Source organism: Mirounga angustirostris, unplaced genomic scaffold (genome assembly GCF_029215605.1).
Source record: "Mirounga angustirostris isolate CCGP_5_RB_7025 unplaced genomic scaffold, mMirAng1.0.hap1 SCAF_15, whole genome shotgun sequence".
NCBI classification, from domain to species: Eukaryota; Metazoa; Chordata; class Mammalia; order Carnivora; family Phocidae; genus Mirounga; species Mirounga angustirostris.
Window position 1 is genome coordinate 2303793 of NW_026991723.1, and position 24034 is coordinate 2327826.

Below are 24034 nucleotides of genomic sequence, written 5' to 3' on the forward strand. Positions count from 1 at the left end.
GGCAGCTCAGGTTCAGAGGCGCTCCCTCCCTGCGGACGCTCCTCTGGGGCAGCACTGGCTTGGACAGGCCCGCAGCAGGGAGAGCAGATGCCGAGGAGGCCAGCGTGGGGGAGGGCGCACCGGCAGGTCTGGTGCTGAGGCTTGGCAGGGTCTGCCAGCCAAGGGAGGCCCTGGTCCCCTCAGACGTGCACGTGGCGTTCCGCCCGGCCCCCTGCTGACCCGGCCCTCCCCTCCCTCTTCTCTCCTGCAGCGAGCTGAGGACCAGGTACCACATCTCAGTCACCCCCAGGCTGGTGGTTGTGAAACCGAGCGGGGAGGTCATCACCGACAAAGGGCGGAAGCAGGTCCGCGAGCGGGGTCTGGCCTGCTTCCAGAACTGGGTGGAGGCCGCCAACATCTTTCAGAATTTCTCCGGATGACATGGGGGGTTCCAGGCCGGGGCAGGTGCGCGAGCATGGGAGAAGGGGAGCGGGCTGGTTTCCAATCTTTGCCCGCCCTGGGGGAGCTCATGTCAGAGCAGAGGTGAAAACAGCGCCCAGGAAGAGTGCCCCCCCACAGCCTGCGAGGAGTTACTGTGATTATTCTTAGCATAGCTTTCTCTGCGGGAGCTTGAGCAGGTTCACATTGAGCTCCTGGAAATCTGTGGAAACATGTATTTATACCTGCTCTTCAGGTGAGATAATATATTTATTGATACGTCTGGAGCTCTGTTTATGTTGGTGATTTGCTCTCACCCCTGCATTTATTACTGAGGTTTGCGGAATCCACATGCTTGATCTCCTTCTTCCTCGCGGCAAACCAGGTGGTCTCACAGGAGAGACAGGTGCTGCGGGAATACCGTTCTCAAGCACTTGGTTCTGTGTTTCGAAGTCCCAGAGCTTTCCCAGGCTGTGGGCTCGGGTCTTCACGATCCGATGCACATCTCCGAAAAGCTGCTGGTGGCTCAGCGAAGCAGAGGCCCACGCGCTGTCTTGGCAAAGAAGAGCAGGAGGGGTTCTGTCGGGGGTCCCCCACCAGCCCCTGCCCCCCTCGCACTGCCTCCCCTCGCTGCCTGTCACTCACGTGCCTGGGGTCGGGAAATACCGGGTCCCCTCTGGCCCGGTTCCCACCTGCCCACCTGCCGGGACCCTGGGCTGAGGGTTTGCTGCACGGCTGTCCCTCGGAGGGCACCGTGCACACACACACACACACACACAAAACACACACCACAGGACAGACACACATAATACAGACAACACACGCACACAGCACACGCCCCACATGTGTCTCCTGAGCCCCTCTCCGCCTCCCTCCTCCGTTGCGTCCTGCGCTGGGTCCATGAAAGCACAGGAAGTGTCTGTCTGTCTGTCAGGACAGGTATAGCACTTTTTTTTTTTTTTAAGATTTTATTTATTATTCATTTGACAGAGAGAGACACAGTGAGAGAGTGAACACAAGCAGGGGGAGAGGGAGAAGGAGAAGCAGGCTCCCCGCCGAGCAGGGAGCCCGATGCGGGGCTCGATCCTAGGACCCTGGGGTCACGACCTGAGCCGAAGGCAGACGCTTAACGACTGAGCCATCCAGGCGCCCCCCCAACACCTTTTTTTTTTTTTTTAAGATTTTATTTATTATTCATTTGACAGAGAGAGACACAGCGAGAGAGGGAACACAAGCAGGGGGAGCAGGAGAGGGAGAAGCAGGCCTCCCGCCAAGCAGGGAGCCCGACGCAGGGCTCGATCCCAGGACCCTGGGGTCATGACCTGAGCCGAAGGCAGATGCTCGACCTACTGAGCCACCCAGGCGCCCCAGGACAGTAACAGTACTTTTATGTCTTTTTTTCTGTGTAGTTTCTGATAACCTGAGTTCTCTTTCCCCTCTTGTTTACTTAGGGGGACTACAGGGGACCCTGGTAGGTTTGGGGGACTAAGCAGAACCCCAGCAGGTTTCAGAGACCGAAGGGGCCCCTGTGGGGTTGGGGGACTTGAGACACAGTGGGGTTGGGTTCTGAGCTCCCCTCTAGAGTGGTCTTGCTGGTTCATTCTGAAGGGGACCGCTCCTGCACTGGACACGTCTATCAGGACATGTCTCCCATGTCCTATTGCGGGCAGAGGACTGGCCACGGCCCCTCTGGGTGTCCTGGGCGCAGTCCTCTGATTCACCTGGGCTTCCCTGCCCCAGCCCCGTCGCCAGCACGAGAGGCCCCGCTGCCCCCTCTGGGCGCAGGTGTGGAGGGTGTCCCCCGGGGTGGTCTGATGAACTCCGGCAGTGGCCAGTCGTCCACGGTGCTGGCACTGGCTCGCGCGGCTGTGGGCCTTGGGGTTGGCACCACCTGCTCCCACCAGGCCTCCCAGCATGTCCTACTATGCTCGCTCTTTTGTTTCCCGAGATTTAAAACCCCTACTGTGATTTCACTCCGCGAAGCACGTGTTCAAACCCGCGGGTTTGTGTGAGCGGTGAGAAGAGTTCATTTTAAGGTGCAACAGCGCCCGGAACATTCCTTTTTAAATTTTTATTTAATTTAGTGACCCGACCACGTGCTGTGCGAGTCTCCTTTTCTACCTTAAACTGCATCTCTCATCCTTATGAGGCCCCCAGTTGCGCCTGCGTATTCCCTGTCTGCAGGAGCGTGGCGCAGGGCTGTGTCTGCACCCCGAGGGATAAATCTGGCTGTGGCTCGACCAGCCCTGGGGTCAGAATCCTGGACCACGTCCCTCTGCCCCACGGGGACCCCCCTGCAGCCCGTGGCCCACGGGCTCAGTCCCGCCACCAGAGACCCGCAGCTGGGGGACGGTAGGATCTCCACTGGTTGCCTGCCTCCCGAGACTGCGCGTCTCAGGCTCCCCCTGCTTCCCCCCAAATACCCCGCCAGCCTCGCTGTGCACCCCGCGAGGGCAGCCTGCGACTCTGTCCCCTGCCCGCCCTCTCTCAGTTCCTCTATACGGTGCGTTTGGTGTCTGGGTTCGGCCCGCAAGGCTTCCTGGTTCTCCTGATGCTGCATCTCGGGTGGGCGTGCGGCCTGGTGGCCGCGGGGACCTCTGGCGGCCGTGGGCGGCAGTGCGTCGCAAGGGGCAAGGAGAAGAGGCTCTATCCTGCTTCGGTTACAGGGAGAGGGAGGGCTGGGCCTGGGCTTGCCTCCGCTAAGCTTCAGAGAAGAGATCTCCTACTATTCCAGGTGGATACAGACCAGGGGGCGGAGGCCGTGTTCTCACCCATGTTCTTTTGCTTTCCTGCTTTCTCTTTCTGACACAGGGAAGTCCTTAGGTCTGTGCTATGATGTTGGTTTTCTTGTTACGAATAATCATCTTTGGTCTGGGGAGAAACGCGTCACATGAATACAGGGTTTGGGTATCTGGTAATTCATCCGGCAGGCGTCTGGGCTGGCAGAGGTGAAGCGTGACGGGGTGACGTCTGTGCCGCGGGTGGTGGGGGCCCGGGCAGGAGGCGGGCTCGGGCCGCCCGGGCAGGGTCCTGGTGGCACTGCAGGGACAGCTGTCACCTGACTCCACCTTCAGCTGAGACCTCAACTCCGTAGCGGGACACAGGTCTGGGGCCTTTCAAGAGGTGATTATTTCTCCGTGCCCATAGCAGCCGTCTTCTGTGAGCTGGGCAGAGGAGATCGTCCGCACTGAAGGAAGGCCGCGAGCCTGGGCGCGATGCCAGTATGGCGGCCCTTGCTGGTTAGGGTGACTCTCCGGGGAAAGCCCGCCGGGACGGTGTCCACCTGGTGTCCGGCAGCAGGCTTGGGTCCACGTCCGCCGCTCAGCACACACTCACAAGCATCCCGCCCGGCAGGCTTTCCCCGGAGAGTCACCCTAACCCACTGGCTGAAAGAAAGGCCCAGCTGGACAACAGGGGATGGGGTGGGGTTGTCCACGGAGCAGATTCTGGGGGAAGGAAGAAGCATCGTGAGACTTCTGGATGACAGGGGCGGAGAAGAACATTTTTCAGAGCCGTGGCAAAGCTCTCTGCACCCTGTGGGGTCCCTCTCTCCTCCTCCCTCTCCCAGCTTCGGAAGGAACCCAGCACCCGCGGACTCGAGGGGCTCCCCTTCCAGTGGGCGTGGGGGCGCCCCAGGGCTTCTGCAGTGGAGGTCCCGGCCGGAGGGCCCACCGCCTCGGGTTCTGGGGGAGGCTCTAACAGTGCAGTTGGTTAAACCCACACATGAGCACAAACCACCTCTGCTGTCAGAGCTCATCCCAATGTGCAGAATCGATGGATTTGAGATGTCCTCTCCTGCACCCCTGCCCACTGTCAGCCGGGACAGGTGCCTTCCCTGTGGCCGTGAGCCTCCCGCACTCAGGCACACTCCGCACACTCCACTTGCTGGGCGCCTGCCTGCCTCCCCCCGGGGCTGTTGGCTGAACAGGTCCAGAGGGTCAGTGCAGGGCCCCGAGGGTTGGAGGAGGGGCAGCTCTGGGGCCGCAGGGGGCTCCCTGCCTGTCACTTAGACGGCCACCATGGTCCCTGGCTGGGCTCAGGGCATCCACTCCCCACCTCCTGGAATGTGCTGTCCACACAGCAACGACGTCCGTCCTTCATGTGGAAATCAGGTCGTGTTTTGTCCCTCCTTCCCAGCACTTCAGACTGTGGCCAGGTCCTCCTGGGACCGCCCTCCCATTTCTCTGCATCGGCTTGCTCCTCCCAGACACACACCCCTGTCCTTCCTCTCCCTGAGTGTCCTGGCCACCTCCTCGCCGGGCTCACGCTGCCCACATGGCTCCTCAGAGGCTCCTTCCCTGACCCTCCTATCCAGATGGCACCCCGCTCCTTCTGTGCGTCACTGGTGTGGACGGCCTTCTCTGGGTTGTCCGTCTGTTGGTCTAGCTGTCTGTCAGTCATTCATCATATCTAGCATCTATCACATCGATCTGCCTATTCTATCGTGTCTGTGTCATATCCGTCACCCATCTATCTATCTATCTATCTATCTATCTATCTATCTATCCATCCGTCCGTCCATCCACCCATCATGTCTATCTACATCTTTCTCCCTGACCAGCAAGTAAGTACCTTGAGAGCAGAAACTGCATTCATATATGGTTCATAGAACTGGTATGTACTTGATGTCCATGACTATTTGTTGACTGAATTCTAAGATTTTATTTATTTATTTATTTAAGACAGACAGAGAGAGAGAGAGAGAGAATGAGCTGGGGGAAGGAGAGGGAAAGAACCTCAAGCAGACTCCTCATTGAGCACAGAACCTGATGTGAGGCTCAATCCCACGACTCTGAGATCATGACCTGAGCCGAAATCAGGAGTGAGACACTCAACCACCTGAGCCAGCCAGGCGCCCCTGACTTCCTGGACTCTAATGTCTACTGAGCAGGATCGAGGGTGGCACCCTGTAGATTACTGTGTCCGGCCGCATGTCTGTGAACTCAAGGCTGGTCTTTAACCTTTGCTGTGATGAGCACCCTTGTCCAGGTGACTCCCAGCACCTTTGTTGGACACAGTGAATGTGCGCATGAATTGGTAAAGAGCGAAGGGGTGAGCAGTCCATCCCTTTCTGGGGTGCGTGCTCCTGTTCCGTCACCATGTAGGGGATAACCTTTCTCCTGCTGCATTAGTCAGCTGTGCTTGGACAACCCCGGCGTCTCTAGTCTGGGGGACGGTGCAGTGGGGCTGTTCCGAGGCCAGGTGCACCTGCCGCTTCCCTGACTCGGAGCCCCGAGCCTGCCTGCGTGCTCCCGACCGTGTCCAGCCCTGCCTTCGGGGCCGCCCCTTCCTGTGTGGCCACAGGCGGCCCCTGCCACGCTGGGCCAGGCCCCAGGCCAGGGGAGCCTGGGGAAATGCTGGCCAGGCGCTGAGTGCATCAGGCACACTGTGATGTGGCTCGTGCCCTGAGGAACCGTTTGGCGATCTTTCATTGTAATTAATTAATATCCCCTTAAGTGGCCCCCTGCGCCTCACGGCTACGTCTGGGACCGCGCCAGGGACGGCACACTCGGCAGCCCAGACTCCGTCCCCTGGCCGTCCCTAGGAGACCGCTGGTGCTGGGGCGCTGGCTGAGGGGGCCTGCGGCCAGTCCCGCAGGACCGGGGACGCTGCCAAGGACCCGGACGGCCGTCCCGCCCCACTTTCTCCGCGTGCCTGCGCGAGCTCGGTCTTCCCGGCCTCACACAGCACACTCTCGTTTGCCACGTCAGTGACACCTGGCAGGGCTAATTTTCCCTGGCTTTGTCTCATTCTTCAGAATTTTCTTGGGTATTCTCCTGTATGTAGTTTTTCCACAACGAGCTAGGAGAAGCTGCTGAGACCCGCTGGTTCTCCGACTCTCCCCGAGCAGCCCTGAGCCCTTGTTCCTTTTCCCATGTGTTTGGTGCTATTGCTTTCGTAAAGAGAATGCTTCCCTCTCTTTTGCTCCCTGTAACTGGTCTCCATTTATAGAAAAGAGGCCCCTCCGGCAGGTGGCTCTGTCCTCAGCCAGCGTGTTGCTTTTCCCGCGGCGCTCAGCGCACCTGGAGACACCGGGTCCAGCAGCGGCCCCTTTGCCTCCTTCCTTACGATCTCTCTTATGCTCACCTCTCTCCTTACATCGACTTGTAACCACAGTGGGGACGTGGTGAGAATGCTTCTGGTTCTTCACCTTCACGTTTGATACTTTTTTTGGTTTAAGATATCGTTTTTTTTTTTTTTACCATAAAAAGAAAATATCCACTTATTGGTAAGTGTTTTTAAAATTTAATCAGGAATGAATGCTGAATTTTTTTTTTTTTTTTTAAGTAGGCTGCATACCCAGCACGGAGCCCACTGTGGGGCTTGAACTCAGGACTGCGAGATCGAGACCTGACACAAGATCAAGTCAGACACTTAACTTACTGAGCCACCCAGGTGCCCCTGCTGAATTTTTTTAGAATGCCATTTTAGCTTCTCTGTGGACGATGATGTGGTTTTTCTTCTTGGACTTATTCACATGGTGAATTCGGTGACTAGACGTCCCACTTTGAACTATCCTTGCATTTCTAAGGGATAGGTCCTACTTGGCCAAGGCTTATTATTATTTTAATGAGCTTTAGAATTAAATTGGTTAATGTTTTTTGAGGCTATTTGCAGAGATATTCATCTATAACACTGCTCATTTGGTGCTATTTTTTCAGCCCTATCGCACAACCTGATGTCACCACGCACGACGACGTGCCGCCTGCTTCTGCAGACTTTGGTGCCCATCCAGGGCATTGTCCACTCGCCTGTGTGGTGTGCGCTGGGTGGCCTTACATAGGGTAGAACTCTGGGCTTTGCTTGTTTCGTACTTCTCAAAGATGTGTTTTTCTTTCGGCAAATAGAGGATATGGAGCCATGCCACCTGGGGTTCAGTCTTTTGCTTAGAAATAAACTCTTGTGCCCATCTTCGCCCATAAAGGTGTAGAAATGCACACGTGCTCATCTGTAAACTAGATACTTCACCTTTCTCGTCGGCTGCTGGGGAGCAGATTAGATTACACACACACACAGACTTCTAAGACCAGGCGTGCCGTAAACATTATGTAAGTGCTATTGTTACAATTAATGCTATTATTCATTTGTTAACAGTACAGAATGCCAGGTTTCACTGGCGGAGCCCAGTTGCAGCTTGATGGCCTCAGATGGTCGGAGCTTGAGCTGCAGGTGCGTGGAAGGGTCCCCGCGTGTGGGCAGGAGCACTGGGCCCACAGGTAGAACAGCCTTCACGCTGATGAAGCACCTGGCGGACTTGGAACCTGGTTGTGTGTGTGAAAACTCTTAAGTTTTCTGGGAGTGGATATCACATCTGACTGGAGACCACTTCCCGCTATGCTGGTGAGGTCCTATAGTGAGGAATGCAGGCGCCCGCAGATGGGGGTGAGCGTTCGGACAGATCAGGTGAGTCTGCGCAGGCTTTTCCCTGACTGCGGGTAGGGGTGTCGTGACACAGGAGGCCGGGAAACCCGTCCTGCTGGCAGATTAACTGGATGTGTGGATGGGGACCAGTAAAGCTGCCCAAGCCCTCACGGGTTGTTAATTCCAAATGGTGTGAATTAGACACTGGAGCGCTGGTACAGAACATAGCCTGGTGTGGGGTGTAGACGAGGCCCATGATGGAAGCCTGTGAGCACCATCCACCGGCTTCTACTGGGACTCTGGACTGGAGAGGTTTCATCCAAGGGGCAGGGACTAGCTTGCTGTCAGACCGTGATTGGAAATGCCATCACAACCAAAAGACATACAATAATCTTGGGTCTGAAATACCCACGATGTCTCTGGTAACGTCTGAGCAACGTGGAGAGGTCAGTGCCCGCAGGAGTGCCATAATACAATGGAAGTGTTTGTGCGGGAACATGCAACGGGGGAGTGCTCACAGCAGGTCGGCCCTCTCCTCGAAATGACCGCGGGCTGGGGGCTGGGGGCTGGGGGGTTGTTTAACGGGTGTGAGGAAGTTCTGCGGATGGTTCACCACAATGCGAACAGACCGAGCCCTACCCAACTGTATGCCTACAAGCGATTAAGATGGTAAAATTTGGGTTTGGCGTATTTTACCACAACTAAAAGAGCAAAAGATCTGTGTGGGTGTTTCTCCAAAGACGATACACAGATGGTCGATGGTACCCGGAGAGACGCGCACCATGATTCGTCAGGGGAGAAATAGACGGCGCTTCGCGAGCTGCCCCTTCCCAGCCACTAGCGGCTGTGGTGAGTAACGGTGAGTGACAGGTGTCCAGGGTTGGGGCCGCGGGAGCCTTTTAGCTGCTGCAGGGGGCAAGATGGCGCAGCCTCTCTGGAAAAGTTTGGTAATTAAAACATTAACAAAGACCTACTGCGTGTTCCAACAATTCCACTCGTACATACACACTGGCGAGGACCGAAAACGTATGTCCACGGAAAACACGTGCACAAATGCTCATTGCGGCATTGTTCATAAATAAATATTCATAAATGTTCGCAGACAGTGGAAACATGCCAAAGACCATCAACTGGCAAACCCGCACAAAACGTGGTCCGCGTGCACCGTGCTGTCACCCACAGCAAAGGGACTGATGCATGGGCGCACACCACAGCGTCGATCCTTGGAAACACGCTTGTATTGACCCACGCTGAGGTGGGTCAGTAGCTTGTCCACAAGGCTGTCATTGTCCCCGTCCTCTGTGTAATGAGTGTGCGTCTCAACACTGGCCTCCGAACGCACTACTTGGGACACGACGCTGGGTCTCCCTGGCCTGCCGCAGCCTTGTCCCCATCCTTTGGAAGGAGCCTCTGTCCTCAGGCCCCGCCAGCAGGGAGGGGACACATGCAGCTGAAGAGCAACGGAAAGAAGGGGGCCGACTGGGCTCACGGTCAGTTCCCAATTCACAAGCTCCAAAATGGGGGCATCAAAGACAATCAAGAAAAATAGCACCACTCTTTTCTGGTCCTAAGAGTGAATGCGGGTGGTTTTTTCTTTTTTAAGATTTTTATTTATTTAATTGAAAGAGAGAGAGAGAGCATGAGCGGGAGGGGTAGGGGGAGGGAGAGAGAAACTCAGGCTGAGTCTGTGCTCAGCGCAGAGCCCAATGCCGGGCTTGATCTCGTGACCCACAGATCATGACCTGAGCTGACACCAAGAGTTGGATGCCCAACCGACTGAGCCCCCCAGGCGCCCTGCCTGCAGGTGATTTAAGTGAAGGGACTGTTTTGCCAGTCCATTTGTTTGTGGATGCATTGTTTGCACATCCACAGAAGCGTATTTCAAATGGACATCGTTGTGCACAGCACTTGGTGACTTCGAAGCTTTTCTCCGTAGTTGGGAGGTGGCTGGCTCCAGGGAACGTTGGCTTGTGGGGAGCGGCGGCGTTTGGCGAGCGTCCTCATGGAGGCCCTGACTTCTTCTCCTGTTACCCCTTCACCCTGGGGCCCCCTGTGCGTGCTCACCCACTGGTTTTCCGTCCTTCACCTGGGCTCCGGAATGGTATTTGAGTTGAAGAGGTTTTGCGCCTTGCCACCAGCTGGCCACGTCTTTGTAAATAGAAGCAGCATTTCGTGTGGGGAAGGGGAGGGTGTTCTTCTTAGGTGGGGTCTGCACGGTGTTAGCGTTTGCTGCAGAGTGCAGAGGCGTGAAACACCACCCATTTTCTTTTCTTTTTTTTTTTTTTTTAGATTTTATTTATTTATTTCAGAGAGAGAGAATGAGAGAGAGCACATGAGAGGGGGGAGGGGCAGAGGGAGAAGCAGACTCTCTGCCGAGCAGGGAGCCCGATGCGGGACTCGATCCTGGGACTCCGGGATCATGACCTGAGCCGAAGGCAGTCGCTTAACCAACTGAGCCACCCAGGCGCCCCCACCCATTTTCTTCAACTTGCAAGTCTGAGAGCTGCTTGGGCCCCTGCTGGGCTCTTCCGTGTGCTCTGGCCGGTGGGCAGCAGGCAGGCGGGGCACGTGGTTCTTGTCCCCCAGCAGGCACCCCTGGCCTCGTTCTCATGGGGATTTGGGGACTCCAAGCAGGTGCAGCTCTGTTCAGGTCTCTGCTCGGGTCACATTTGCTATCTTTCCACCCGGGGTCTGCCCAAAGTCCTGTGGGGGAGGCCACCCGAGGGCCTGAGCGCAGGGAGGCAGCTTATCAGCCCTGTTGGCAAGCTGTCTGCCACGGTGAGAGACAAAAGCCACCACTGATATGGCTTTAAGCACCAAATGGTTAATACAGTAAGGAGAAAGCAGTCCCCCATTTTATCACGTCTGTGTTGCGTCACTCTGTCCTTTCTCCGATAGGTCCACGTTAGAAACGTGTCCTGGCACCAACAAAGGTCCCATCGACAAACTAGTTCCAGAAGCTTTTCTGAGCCAGACATTGCACTTACAGTTTAGATGAAGCTGAAATTCTGTCATTGTCTTGGAAAATGGTCAGTTCTGTGCAATTATCCTATGGGGAGCTATTTCCCCCGAGAAGCCGTGTGAACACTCTCATGAACCCAAGCAGATCTTTACAGTCACAGACACAGTTTTCTGCGGTCACCGAGTTTATTCTCACTGCTGGGATTTCATTTCTCGGGCTCCGGAAGCACAAGGTCCCTTGGGTGTGTCCTGCTCGTTGTGTGTGTGAATGCAGACAGATTCCACTCCCTGCCACGTGTCCGGGAACGGCGGGAGAAGATGTTTCCCAGCGCCTCCGAGAAAGGTAAAAAGCCATTGCTGCACCTGACAGGGCACCTCCGCGTGTCTGTGTGGGCCCTCCCCGCCCCTCCTGCCGGATTTAGCGCCCGCCTCTGCTCTGCCTCCCCTCCCCCGCCATCCGTTGCTTCAGGTCCCACCTTTACCTCCAGTTGCTGTCCTTCTGCCCTTCACAGGAGCACGTTGGCTTGGTCGTCATTGGGAATATTTATTTATTGAAATGAATAAATACTAATGTAAAACAGGCTTGTAGTCGAAAGTGCTAGACATAACTGAAAGTCTCACAGTGACAATAATGGAAACGAATTCTAATTTTGAACAACTCCCCTACCCCCCCACCATGCTCTGATCCCTGGAACACGATCCACCTTCAGAAATGTGCTTCCCAAATGGGATTTAAAACTGCCCCCAGGCAGGGAACAGCCCCTTCTGTTGCTAACAGAAACTGCAAGTTTATTTTCCCCCAAGACACTATTTCTGGAGTCTTCGGCTTGTCCCAGGCAGACAGGCGTGCACAGATGAGGGTGGCCAGCCCTGGTCCGCAGCCCGGGGTGTGGGGCGGGGTCCAGGCCTCCGCATCCCGGGTGTGCTTGTGTGCTGGGGGAAGGGGGCCCTGTCCCCAGCTCTCCGGTGCGTGTGGGCGCTCTGGTCCCGGTGTCCCGGATTGTTCATTTCTGGTCCTCGCCAGCAGGAGGGGCAGGTGGTCCAAGAAAGTGGGTGCATAGCATCCTGGGGCCAAGGGAAGGCCTGTCACTTACGCTTAACACAATGCTGCATGTCAGTTCTATCTCAATACGGAGAGGAAGGACCGCCGTACTCTGCTGATGGGTGTTACCGTGGTTACTCACACAACGCTTCTGCTCTCCCAACTAACCAACCAGCCCACCACCCAGCATTCGGACCACGACGGCCTGCCAGGCACTTGCTAAGCATCTGCAGTGGCCACCGGGCGGCGGTGTCCTCCAAGCATGGGGAACTGAATGCACTGATGGGGACGTTGTGGTTCCCGTGAGGACTGTGCCTGCCTCCCAGCGTGGCGCCTGGGGCAGTCCTTGCCTAGGACCCAGCTTCTCCGTGGGGGCCGCACCGTTTCCACCGCGGGTTGGGCGTCAGTGACTGTTCCTGGGAGCTCAGGCTCCTCGTGGCTTCCACTCGTGTTCTCTCTTCTAAAATAAATAAATAAAATCTAAAAAAACCCCAAACCATACAAAGATATTGAGAGTGGACACCCAGACACTTGCCCTTGGATTCTACGAAAATGTCGAACTTTTGTGTGTGTGTTGGGGGGTGGGGTTTGCCCTCTATCTTTGTCTTGATCTACTTCGTTATTAACAAAACTTCATACTTTATTTGGATTCTTAAATTTCAATTGTGCTGAAATACACATGGCATAAATTTACCACGTTTATCACTTCTGAGCATACAGCTCAGTGGTGTCGAGTACATTCACTTTTCGGTGAAATCATCATCACCATCGTGCCCAGAACTTTTTTCTCCTTCCTACCCTGAGACTTTATGCCCTTGAAACAACTACCAAATCCCCCTTCCTCCATGGGCCACCATCTGCTTTCTTTCTCTATGACTGACAGCTCCAGGTGCCTCATCCGGGTGGAAAAATGCAGGATTTCTCCCTCTGTGACTGGCTTCTTCCAGTTAGCATCCTGCCCGGCATCCACGTTGTAGCACGTGTCCGAACTTCCTTCCTTTCTGAGGCTGGATAATTTTCTCTGGCGTAGGTGTACCTGGTTTCATCTGTTGATGCACAGACCTTGGAGCGGTGAGGACACATCTCCCTTCTTTACGACCCTGTGTTTGGTTCTCTATGATGGCCGCAACGGGAACCCGCATGATGACCGACTGTGACGTGTTGAAATTAACCCCAGAAAGGAACCGAAAGGGCCTTCTTAGTGTGTTGCTAATGGGGACAAGTTGTGACCTTTACATTAAAAAAAAAAAAATAGGAACCTCATGAAGATCCCTCAGGTTGGGGACATCTAGTTGCAGGGCTGCAAATATGGCGGCTTGGCAGCAGAGTTCCGTCTCCGACCTCGCCGGGGTTCACACGCCTCTGTCTACATCTCCCCAGTTCCCGACCGCGTGAGAACTCCCGTCCAGATGCGAGACCCTGCAGACACTCGGAGTGTGTGGGTCACATGCATGTGGCCATGCTCTGCTGTCATCTCTTACTGGTAACCTTCCACATGGCCTGCGATGTCCTCCCGCCTCGTCTTGCAGATCTGAACTAGAGCGTACTAGCGAGCAAGGGAAGCCTGTGTCTATCCAGACCATGGGTCCTCCTTGAACCGGGAGACAACACGTTGCCACAGCCCCCTCTGCAGAAATTGGTGGACATGGTGCCCCGAACGTCACACCAAGGAAGCGGTTGGGTTTGGACCCGTCCGTCCATCCGGCTGCTCTATGGGGCAGGTGCTGCTGGACCTCACGTCCTGCTCTGGGGTCACCCTAGGGAAATGGGCCTTAGACGCCCTGCTCTGGAGTACTGTGTATATTGGGTGTGTGTATGTATAGCATCCGCTGGGGATGATGCTGTGCTGCCCTCCTGCTTCCGGTGGAAACTGGGAGGGAAGCTGAGATTGGAGACTGACCCCCAGGCCTCATCTGTGTGGACACCGCAGCCTCCTTGGCCACCCTGTGTCCTGCGGGACACCCTCAAGTCATAGGATTTCTCTGGTGACTGTTAGGAGTGAGCTGGACAGTTAGGTAGTCAGGGTCCCCAACAAGAAAACATGGAGTCAGGCAGCTAAAATAAAACAGCGCTGCCATCCTGTTCTGTGGCTTTGACGGGACCGCACTGACATTCCGTTTGCAGCCTTTGCAGAAATGACTTGTGCAAAATGTCCAAATAGGACAGTTAGCCACAAAAGCATTTGTCAGTATCACGGGCAAGGGGCAGTTAAGACCTAAGCCCCCAGATGTCAGCAAAAAAAAAAAAGAAGAGGAAGAAGACCATCAGCATGTAGACATGAACCTAAAAGGTAGACAGATACGTAGCCAGAGCCCCAACTGGCACGACTCAGTATACCCTGATTGCTTAAGAAAGTTCTGCAAAAGAGCTCCTCAAAACCCCTACCCTTAGAGACTCTGTGGGCAACCCACTGGGGCCCCCCTCCCTCTCCGGGAGCTTTCTACTCTTGCTCAGTAAACTTTGCCCTGCTGCCCACCTTCAGTCCTGGATCCAGCCTTGGGGAGTATCCTGCACATGTGATGGATGCTCAGGGCAACCCTCTGCAGGTCTCTGGAATTGCCTGTTGTTCTCTTCTCTCTGGCCCCCTGTCTTGTGAACTGTAGCCACCTTTGTTTCCCTGGACTCCCAGCAACATCTCCAGTTCAGGAAACCCACAAGCCTCCTCCTCCTGGGACCGTCTTCATGTCTGATAACTCTCTCGGGTCAGTCCTTGGAGGACTCACCTTGTTGGTTTTCCACTTCTCAGGTACACTATTCATTGCCTCAGGTCCAAGGGAGGGAGGCGGAGTAACTTTTCTGAGGACACATAATGTATAAGATGTGGAGCAATGCGAGACTCAGTTCTGTTTCAAGGACCCACACTTGTAAACTCCACACTACAAAGCCATTGAAAGGGCATTTTTTTTTTTTTTTTTGAGATAGAGAGTGTGAGCAGGGGGCGGGCGGGGACAGACAGAGAGGGACAGAGAATCTTAAGCAGGCTCCACACTCAGCACGGAGCTGGAGGTGGGACTCAATCTCACAACCCCGATATCATGACCTGAGCCGAGATCAAGAGACGCTTAATTGACGGAGCTACCCAGGTGCCCCAAAAGAGCATTTTTTAAAAGAGAAATGTTACAAGCACATCTGTGTATAAATCCTTGCCCTTGACCAAGATTTTCAGCTTACCTGTGCCCGAGTGGAGCTCACCCTGACTTCTCACATATGGGGTAGAAACTGGATGAAGCAATAACATGTTTCATCGATATGAGTGGGTCCCCCGGGCAGCAGAGGGATATGGTGGTGGGTCTGCATGGGGAGAGCAGAGTCGGCCGTTGCTGTGAGATCTTGGCAGGCAAGAGGAATGACCTCCACTCCAAGCCTGGAGAAGGCCCAGAACACAGCCCCAATCTCCAGCTGTGCTCTAGCCTGGGGTCTGGCTCAGAAGTTCAGAAGGCCTGATCCCGTTCCTGCGACTTTCTAATTACAGCCAATCTCGGCTGAGTTCCACGGGAGAAGGAGGCTCCAGGGGAGTCATTTGGAGGACTGTTTTCTCAGTTTTCCTGAGTGCTGGACAACTAGTGCCCCTGCAGGAGGAGAGGAGATCAGTTAATTGATGACATATGTTGGTGGCCATAGGGCAGTGGGCTCTGTTCTGCGGGAATCCTTGTCGAGAAGGGCCCATGGAGGTTTCCCAGCTAACCTGGCTTGTGGTGGGAGCACACAGGGTGGGCTGGGGTCTCAGGTCTGCCTGAGAAGGAGCACTGAGCTGCATTTGAATGGACACAAGCCTCAGAACGGAATGAAGAATCTTGGCCTCACCCAGTCCAGGTTCGACATGTCCCTCTCTTATCTTGCCCTTCTGGAATCCCGGGGCAAGGATGCTCATCCAGGCAGGCAGAGGGCCCAGCGCCATCTGGGGAAGGGCACATCTTCACCCTGGGATAGGTCAGGCTATGCTCACTGGATGTCAACCTTGTCACGTCCAACATGTGCCCACATTCCCTACTAAGCTCAAACTCAGTTGCCATAAATGGGCAGGGAGCTCATTTTCCCTGGCCTCATCCCAAGACCAGGGCACTGAGTTCCCAAAGTCTAACTTGGCTCAAATATCTTTACCTACTACGGTTATTTTTCTGCTGCTGTGATGGAATTTGCCATTTTCAACAGCTGTGAGAAATTCAGAATTTATTTCTCTCAGTGGGAAATACCACAGTGAGGTAGATGGTTACTGGAGGCTGTTATTTTTCCATTGTATGGATCCTTAAACAAATGACCATAGTTAGTATTTTAAAGGGCTTGATCTTTTTCTATAGGATGCAATCCATGGAGCAGATAGGTATGTAGAAATAGATATCTCTTGTCCATTTAAATTCTTGTATTTTTATAGCTTTGAGGCATAATACAAATGGACAGGGAACCTGGCTAGCAGCAACCAAATATAGTTCCAACAGGGAGGTTTATTACTGCGTCTGGAAGTAAATCATGGCTAATGTTCTGGGCTGAGTTTGCTCCAGGCATGTGAGCTCACTCCATCAGATCTTGCCAGATACAGACTCGGAGAGCAGTCATGGCAGAATATCGACAGAAGCCATAGCCGCTCTTGGGTGTTTGTGTCCTTTTCAGAAAGTGGCAAATTCATCTTGGCACTCAGCTCCCTTAAGACAAAGCAGAGGGTTCATGCCTTGCTGATTTCTGGAGGGAAGCTCAGCTGCTATGAAAATACATCCCTAGTTGTATCTGGATTTATAGAATTTTAAGACAAAATTCTACCTTTTTTTCCCCACAAAAAGTACCCTCTTCCCTTACCCCATTACATGTCTCCCTTTATGGGATTATCAGCCATGATTATTTGATGCCAAGAACCACTCATAATGACTCATTTTTTTTTTCTTCATATATTGTATATTATATTGTCCTTCTTCTTCCCTGGACAATTAGATATGCGAGTCCCAACAAATGAAGAAGGGCATCTCATATCTCTGATACAGCGACAATCAGCCACTAGGAAGAAATGAATTTCATGAAATGATTTGAGAGTACAAATCATTAATATTTGCTAGTCACAAATTCCAGATAGGTCAATGAAAAAAAAAGCACATATTGAAATTAATTATACTTATGTAAAAATCCATCCACTTAAACCTTTGAAGCATAATAACACATACACTAAGTGTTTAACTTTATATTATTCCTTATAAGGAATATTTTTATGTAACATCTGAATAGATTAATTCCTATACTGCCTTCTACTTGATTTTGTGATATTGACATTTGATGTTCACTTACATACATTTCTAAATATTTACATCTTTCAAGTTACTTACATTTATGTATTCTCTGGTGTTTGCTACAGTGAATATTTAAAATGAAGGTCTTTCCTCATTCATTATGTTTCTAGGGTTTGAATCTAGGATGCATTTTTGGGATACTGAGTATAGACTGAATTCCAGTTAAAGGCACTGCAACTTTGTCTGCATTTTACAGATTCTATCCTGTATGATAACTATGATGTTGAGCAATTTGTGAATTCCAGTTAGAGGCTTGCGACACTCCTTACGTTGTAATCTTTCTCCTCAGTATATGTGCTGCCGAAGCGAGCACTCTTTCTCCTCAGTATAAACTCTGAGATACAGAAAAGGGTTGAGCAGTTTAAAAGTTTCCCATGTTCTTTACATTTGTAACTTTTTCCCCAGTATGAATTCTGTGTTGTTGAATGAGGCTTGACCTCTTATTAAAGGCAATGCCAAATTCTTTGTATTTGCAAAATCCAGTCCAGCATACATTCTCTGATGGGGAATCAGGGTTTAACATTGCTTAAAGGCCTTGCCACATTCTTAACAACTTTATGGTTCCTCTCCACTATGAATTCTCTGATGTGGAGTAAGGGGTGAGTAGTCTTTAAATGTTTTCTCACATTCTTTTACATTTGTAATGTTTGTTCCACTATGAATTCTGTGGTAATGAGTAAAGGTTGAACAGTGATTAAAGGCCTTCCCGCATTCTTTACTTAGGTAAGATTTCTCTCATCACGTATGAGTTCTGTGATGTTGACGCAGGTGTGAGTGCTGGATAAAGGCCTGGCCACATTCCTTACATATGTAAGGTCTCTCTCCAGTATGAATTCTGTGATGTCGAGTCAGGTGTGAGTGCCGGTTAAAGGCCTTTCCACATTCTTTGCATACGAAAGGTCTCTCTCCAGTATGAATTCTGTGATGTTCAGTAAGCTTTGAGTGCTGGTTAAAGGCCTTGCCACATTCTTTACATTGGTAAGGTTTCTCTCCAGTAGGCATTGGTTGATGTTGACATAGTGTTGACATAGTGCCAGTCAAAGGCTTTGCCACATTCTTCACAAATGTAAGTTTTCTGTCCAGTAACGGCTGTGTTATGTATGTTTAGTCCTGATGCTTGGCTAAACATGTTCCCAGGTTTATTACATCTGTATGAGTTTTTTTCCATGTGAATTCTCTGATAATCACCAACACTGGAGGACTGGTTAACAGATTTCCCATATTCATTATATTTATAAGGATTCTCTCCCAAAGGGATACTCTTATATATAATAAGGTTGGAGCTTTGATAAAAGACTTCCTCAAATTTATCAAATTAAAATGGTTCTCTGGAAAATGAGTCCTTTTTTATAAACATTTGAACACTGGTTAAATTGTTTTGCAGATTCGCTACATTGAGCAATTCTGTTTTCATTGAATATGTTCTGGTAATTTTGTAGAGTCAACTCCTTGGTGAAGGATCTCTCAAATGGATCCCACATAGCACTTTGTTCTTCATTTTTAAATCTTTGATTTTCAGAAATATTTGACTCAAATGTCAATCCAATCCTACTTTCAAAATGGTTCAAATAATTATTTTCAGCATGAACTAGATAACTTTCCAGATTTTCCAACTTTTCCTTCTCCAGATATGTATGTTTGACCATTTGATTTAAGCCCTTGCTTACAGAAACAAACTGCTTTGCAGAAGAAGCAGGGTTAAGAAGGGATGTTTTCCAAAGTGTTTTATATCCTTCATCATTTTGGGCAGTGAGATTCATATTATGGACAGTTGTCTCAGTTTGGATATGTCCTTCATGATATCTTTCATGCCCTTCACTCTCCCCATCATTTTTCCAGTCTATCATTAAGTGTAAATTGTCAAGGGCACTATGTTTATATCTACCCACTGCCACGTTTTGGAAAGAAGCTTCTATGCACAGCTTTGGCAGGAAATTCTGGGTGCCATTTGAAGAGACAGCTCATTTATCTCTCAGGTTTAACCAAAGAGTGATAAAAATGATTCCTTTCTAGGTGGTGGAGAAAAAGAAGGAGGAGGCACACCTCACATGGGAACCAAGAGACTGAATCAAGGCTGCATGGAATCCAGCTTCAGTTCAATGAAGACCGCTAAATATACTGGATGGATGGCTACTGTTTCCTTTCTCTTCACATCCCAGAGCTGCTTCTCTTGCTCCAAAAAGATGACCAGGTCTGGCTTCCACACAGTAAGACCCAGGAAGAGGAGGTGTCCGTAGTTCTCTAACATCACATCCCTGTACAATTCCCGCTGAGTGTGGTTCAGGCATCCCCACTCCTCCTGAGAGAATTCTATGGCCACATCCCTGAATGTCAGCAGTCCCTGAGAACTGGCCATTTCTTCTTCTTTCACCTTGTCCTCTAGATTTCTTTGTCAGAAGAGATTCATCCATAATGACTCATCTTACTGATTGTTCTCTGACATGTAAAGTTTATCAAAGTATCAGAAAGGTTCAGGATTGGGGAATCTGGCTCACCCCCCCACCCCACCCCAACCCTACCCTGTCAGCGTCACCACCACCTCCAGGAAGAAGACAACACAAATCCTTCAGGATGGCTGCTAATCAGAGCCTCAGGAAACAATTCTCCATGACCCTGTCATGTTGCTCCACCCTAAACAGGTTTTGCTCCAGGGAAAGGCTTTCTTGCATCTAACAGAGTCCCTTGTGCTGACAGTTGTATATTTTTCTTTCACCTGTTTTTTTAAGTTGAGGTATAATTGACATAGCATCATATTGCTTTCAGGTGTGCAATGCAATAGTCGATATTTGTATATATTTACTGTCTGCAAAGTGTAGGTATGGAATCACAGAGCGCTGGTGCTGCAAGGGAGCTCAGTGCACAGCTTTGTGATACAACAGGAGCGGAAGTACGGGCCCAGTGAGGCCAAGTTCCCACAGATGGTTGGGAGCAGAGAGGCCTGGTCTCCTGGGCCTGAAGAGCATTTCTTTTCACCATATGGAATTCATTTGCAGATACATTTAAATCCCTCCCCAGACTCCATTTCTCAAGTTGAAGATGATCTTTTAGCCTTTCCCAAAACTTCAGATATTTTCTTCTTATTTTCTCCGAGTTCTCTGTACACAGATTAAGTTGTGGTGTGGAGACCATGCTGTTCTCAGAACAAGTAGCAGGCTCTACTGTTAGTGTCTGGGATAATATTCTTATCATGAACAATCCATTAATAAAGCCAAAATATCTCTTGAGCTCTTACGCACCACATATCAGACAGTGATGTATGCACTGAGTACATAGGAATGAACATGACAGCCCATCCTTCAAGGGCCTTGGAGTTTGAGGGAGATGTTGATAGCTTAGGGGTTGACCAAGGTATGAAGGAGGAGATGTGTGTGTGGGGTGGCTTGGAGGGGTGGTTTGGGGCCCAAGAAAGGGTATCATCATGTCTATGGGGCTTTGGGAGAAACTTTAAGGGAAGTTTTTACAAAAAGTGGGGTTTTTTGCTGGCTCTGGAAGAAGGCACTACTTGGTGGGTAAGTGGAGCAACCCATTTTTAGCCTTCCCTACTTTGGTGTTTAAGCACCATTTTTAGCCTTCCAGTGTTCAGCAGTGTTTAAGCACTAAAGTAGTGTGTTTGGCATGACTTACATATGCATGTGTGCACCTGTGTGCGGGCACATGGATATGTGTGTGTCTTCAGTAGCATTTTTTGGAGTAACAAGATCACATGGGTTTTGGAAAGATCACTTCGGTTGCAATGTGGAGAATGAATTGAAGGGAGAAGAAAGGAAAATCCATTTAGGCGACTAAAATAATAGTCCAGAAAGAAATGATGAAGATTTGGATGAGGCAAAGGGCCATATCAGGAGAATAATCCACAGGATTCAGTGGCCCCTTGGATACTGAGTGTTGAGGAGGTTGTCTAGGAGTTTTATGGTATTAGGTGTTCTGTTTAAGTCTCTGGTCCATTGTGAGTTAATGTTTGTGAGTATTGTAAGACAGGGGTCCAATTTCATTTTTTCTCCATGTAGTTAACCAGTTTTCCCAGCACCATTTGTGGTGGTGTTCTTTTCCCATTGGATGTTCTTGGCTCCCTTATCAAATACTAGCTAACCAGACAAGCAAGGGTTCAATTTTGGGCTCTTTGCTCTGCTCCATTACCTACAGGTCTGTTTTTATGCCGGTACCATGCTGTCTTAATTACTATAGCTTTGTAGTAGCGTGAAATCAGGAAGTGTGATGCCTCCACCTTTGTTCTTTCTGTGATGGCCTTGGCTATTTGGCATCTTTTGTGGTTCCATACAAATTTTAGGATTGTTTACTCTATTCCTGTGAAAAATGCTGTTGCAATTTTGATAGGGATGGCAATGAATTTATAGCTAGCTTTGGGTATCAAGGACTTTTAATAATATTAACTCTTCTAATCCATGAGCCATTTGTTTGTGTCTTCTTTGATTTCTTTCGAACAAGTCTTGTAGTTTTCATTGTATTGATCTTTCACTTCCTTGGTTAAATTTATTTCTAGGTATTTTATTGTTTTTAATGCTACTGTAAATGGGATCGTTGTATTTTTTTCAGATATTTCATTGTTAGTGTATAGAAATGCAACTTGTTTTTGTGTATTGATTTTACAGCCTTTAGCTTTACTGAATTCATTGGTTAGATCCAACAGTTTTTTAGTTGAGTCTGGGATTTTCAATACAAGATCACATCATTTGAAAACAATGCCAAATTTCCAGTTGGAATACCTTTTTTTTCTTTGTCTTGCTTGATTGCTCTAGATGGGACTTCCAGTACCATGTTGAGTAGGAGTGGTGAGAGTGACCATCCTGAGGCTCTCCTCCAGTTTTAATATTTTATTCAAGTTTTATTTTAAGTGATGATAATTTAAGCAGTTGAAGGAGGAGGGTCTAATTCCAAACAAAAGGGAAGACTAAAATGAACCCATTAAACTTCTAAAAAGCCAGCTGAGTGGTGATCATGCAACAGAAGTCTGATTTCGATCCCAAGGGTTGTCACCATGTGACTACAGTGATACACTCTTCCCATCTTGCAGCTGGAACTCTTGGCAGCTATGTCAGACTCTGGTGCAAAGGCAGCAGATCCATAAGAGAGAGAATTAAGTCCTGAGTCATGGCTTTCATCACGTCCACCCTCTCTACCCCAAAACAGCACAGAGGAAACAGCTACTTTCCCTGACGACCACTTTTGAGGAGGATGGAGTAAGAGGTAGTGATGTAGGCATCTCTGCTGAGGGGCTCTGTGTTGGGGCATAGCTTCAACAATCAACGAGACAGTTCACAACTACACCTTAGCTTAACTTAGCTTTTACAGAGCCTCAAGGTCAGCCACAGGTGGAGCTATGGTCTCTCCTGAGCCTTTACACGGCCCTGGGCATGTATGTGGCCTTCTAGATTCCCAGAAATATGTGGGGGCTTTTCAAAGCCCTTATTCGAATACCCAGAGCTCCTCATTCCCTAGTATTTCCACCCCCACCTTTTGGCCAATCTATTGTGATCTGTTATCCACTACCTCATGCATCAGTGACTAAAACATTTGCCCAGAAAGGTTTTCGATAAATGGCCCCAGATAGCAGCTTTATCACAAGGCCAGAAATCCAAGCCTTTAGAACATGTCTCCCAGGGAACCTCCAGACAGATCAAATAATGGCAATTCTTTGCAAATAAGGTCCATTCTTCCCCCTCTGGTGCCTGACCCAGGGATGCAGACTGTTATTTTAAAGGCTAACACTCATTGACGCATTGGGGGATGGGCTAGGGTAATATGAAATGCTGCTTATGGAGATTCAGGCCTTTTTTTGGAATAAGTGCCCCCCAGGTTACTGCATGGTTTTGCGTAGATTCTAGAGTTCCAAATGAGTTTATTCTGCCTGTTTTTTTGTTTCATTGATTTTTATGCAGATGTGGATTTTTGGATTTCCTTACTCTGACAATTTTTGCTCTCATCACCCATGAGTGAGTTTCTTAAGAGTAAATAGGTTCTGTATTTTATTTATCTACATGCTGAGGAAACTTTTGGTCACAGGATAGATGTTTGCTACATACTTGTTGCATAAAGGAATGCATGGATCAGTAGGAATTGAAAATAGAGACATTTGAGAAGCTTGGCCATGACTGGAAGTAGGTATGTGGTGCCTGGAGGGGAGATAGTTTTGAGGGAGGTTTTTTTTTTTTTAATTGAACACATTTATAGCATGTGGTGAGAAACCGCTGGAGTGAGAACATTAAAAAATCTGTATTACTACATGGCTGTGTTCACCATCCTTGTTTTTGGCAATGGTGTGACTCTGGCCCTAAGTCAGCCTGTGGTTCCCTTCATCCTGAGCTCTTTCCTTTCACATCTGTCTGCTTAGAGTCTCTACAGTAGATGTTTATGGAAAAATATATTCTTTCTTACAATGCTTTTTTGAGATAAAATTCACATACCATAAAATTTCACTTGTTTTAAGTGTACAGCCCCAGTGATTTTTAGTGTATTTATAGAGTTGTGCAACTATCACCACTATTATCCAATTTTAGAACATTTCCAGCGCCTCAGAAGGGTCCCTTGTGGCCGTGTGCAGTCCTCCCCGCCCCTCGCCCCTAGTGTCGGGCCAGCATGGGTCCACTATCTGTGCTCGTGGAGTTTAGGTTTTGTGCTCACTGAGGGAGCTCGAGCGTGGTTCCGTGTTCCTTCTCAGGCAGAGCTGAGACCCCAGCCCACCCTGTGTGCTCCCACCACAAGCCAGGTTAGCTGGGAGACCTCAGTGGGCCCTTCTCGACAAGGATGCCCGCTAGAATAAAGCCCACTGCCCTAAGGCAACCAACATGTGTTGTAAATTAGCTTATCTCAGGGCGACTAAGTGACTCAGGTAGTTAAGTGTCCAACTCTTCATTTCAGCTCAGGTCATGGTGTCAGGGTAGTGAGATCGAGCCCCGCATTGGGCTCTGTGTTGGGCACGGAGCCTGCTTAAGATTCTCTCTCTCCCTCTGCCCCTCCCCCA

At 50.3% G+C, this 24034-nt stretch overlaps 1 long non-coding RNA gene across 1 annotated transcript; it reads left to right on the forward strand.

Annotated features, from left to right (window-relative positions):
• Window positions 1–10127: 10127 nt before the first annotated feature.
• On the forward strand, window positions 10128–23384 carry LOC135362653 (uncharacterized). Its single transcript, XR_010407573.1, has 2 exons — window positions 10128–11083; window positions 19069–23384. It is a non-coding gene; the product is annotated as an uncharacterized LOC135362653 (long non-coding RNA).
• Window positions 23385–24034: the final 650 nt, after the last annotated feature.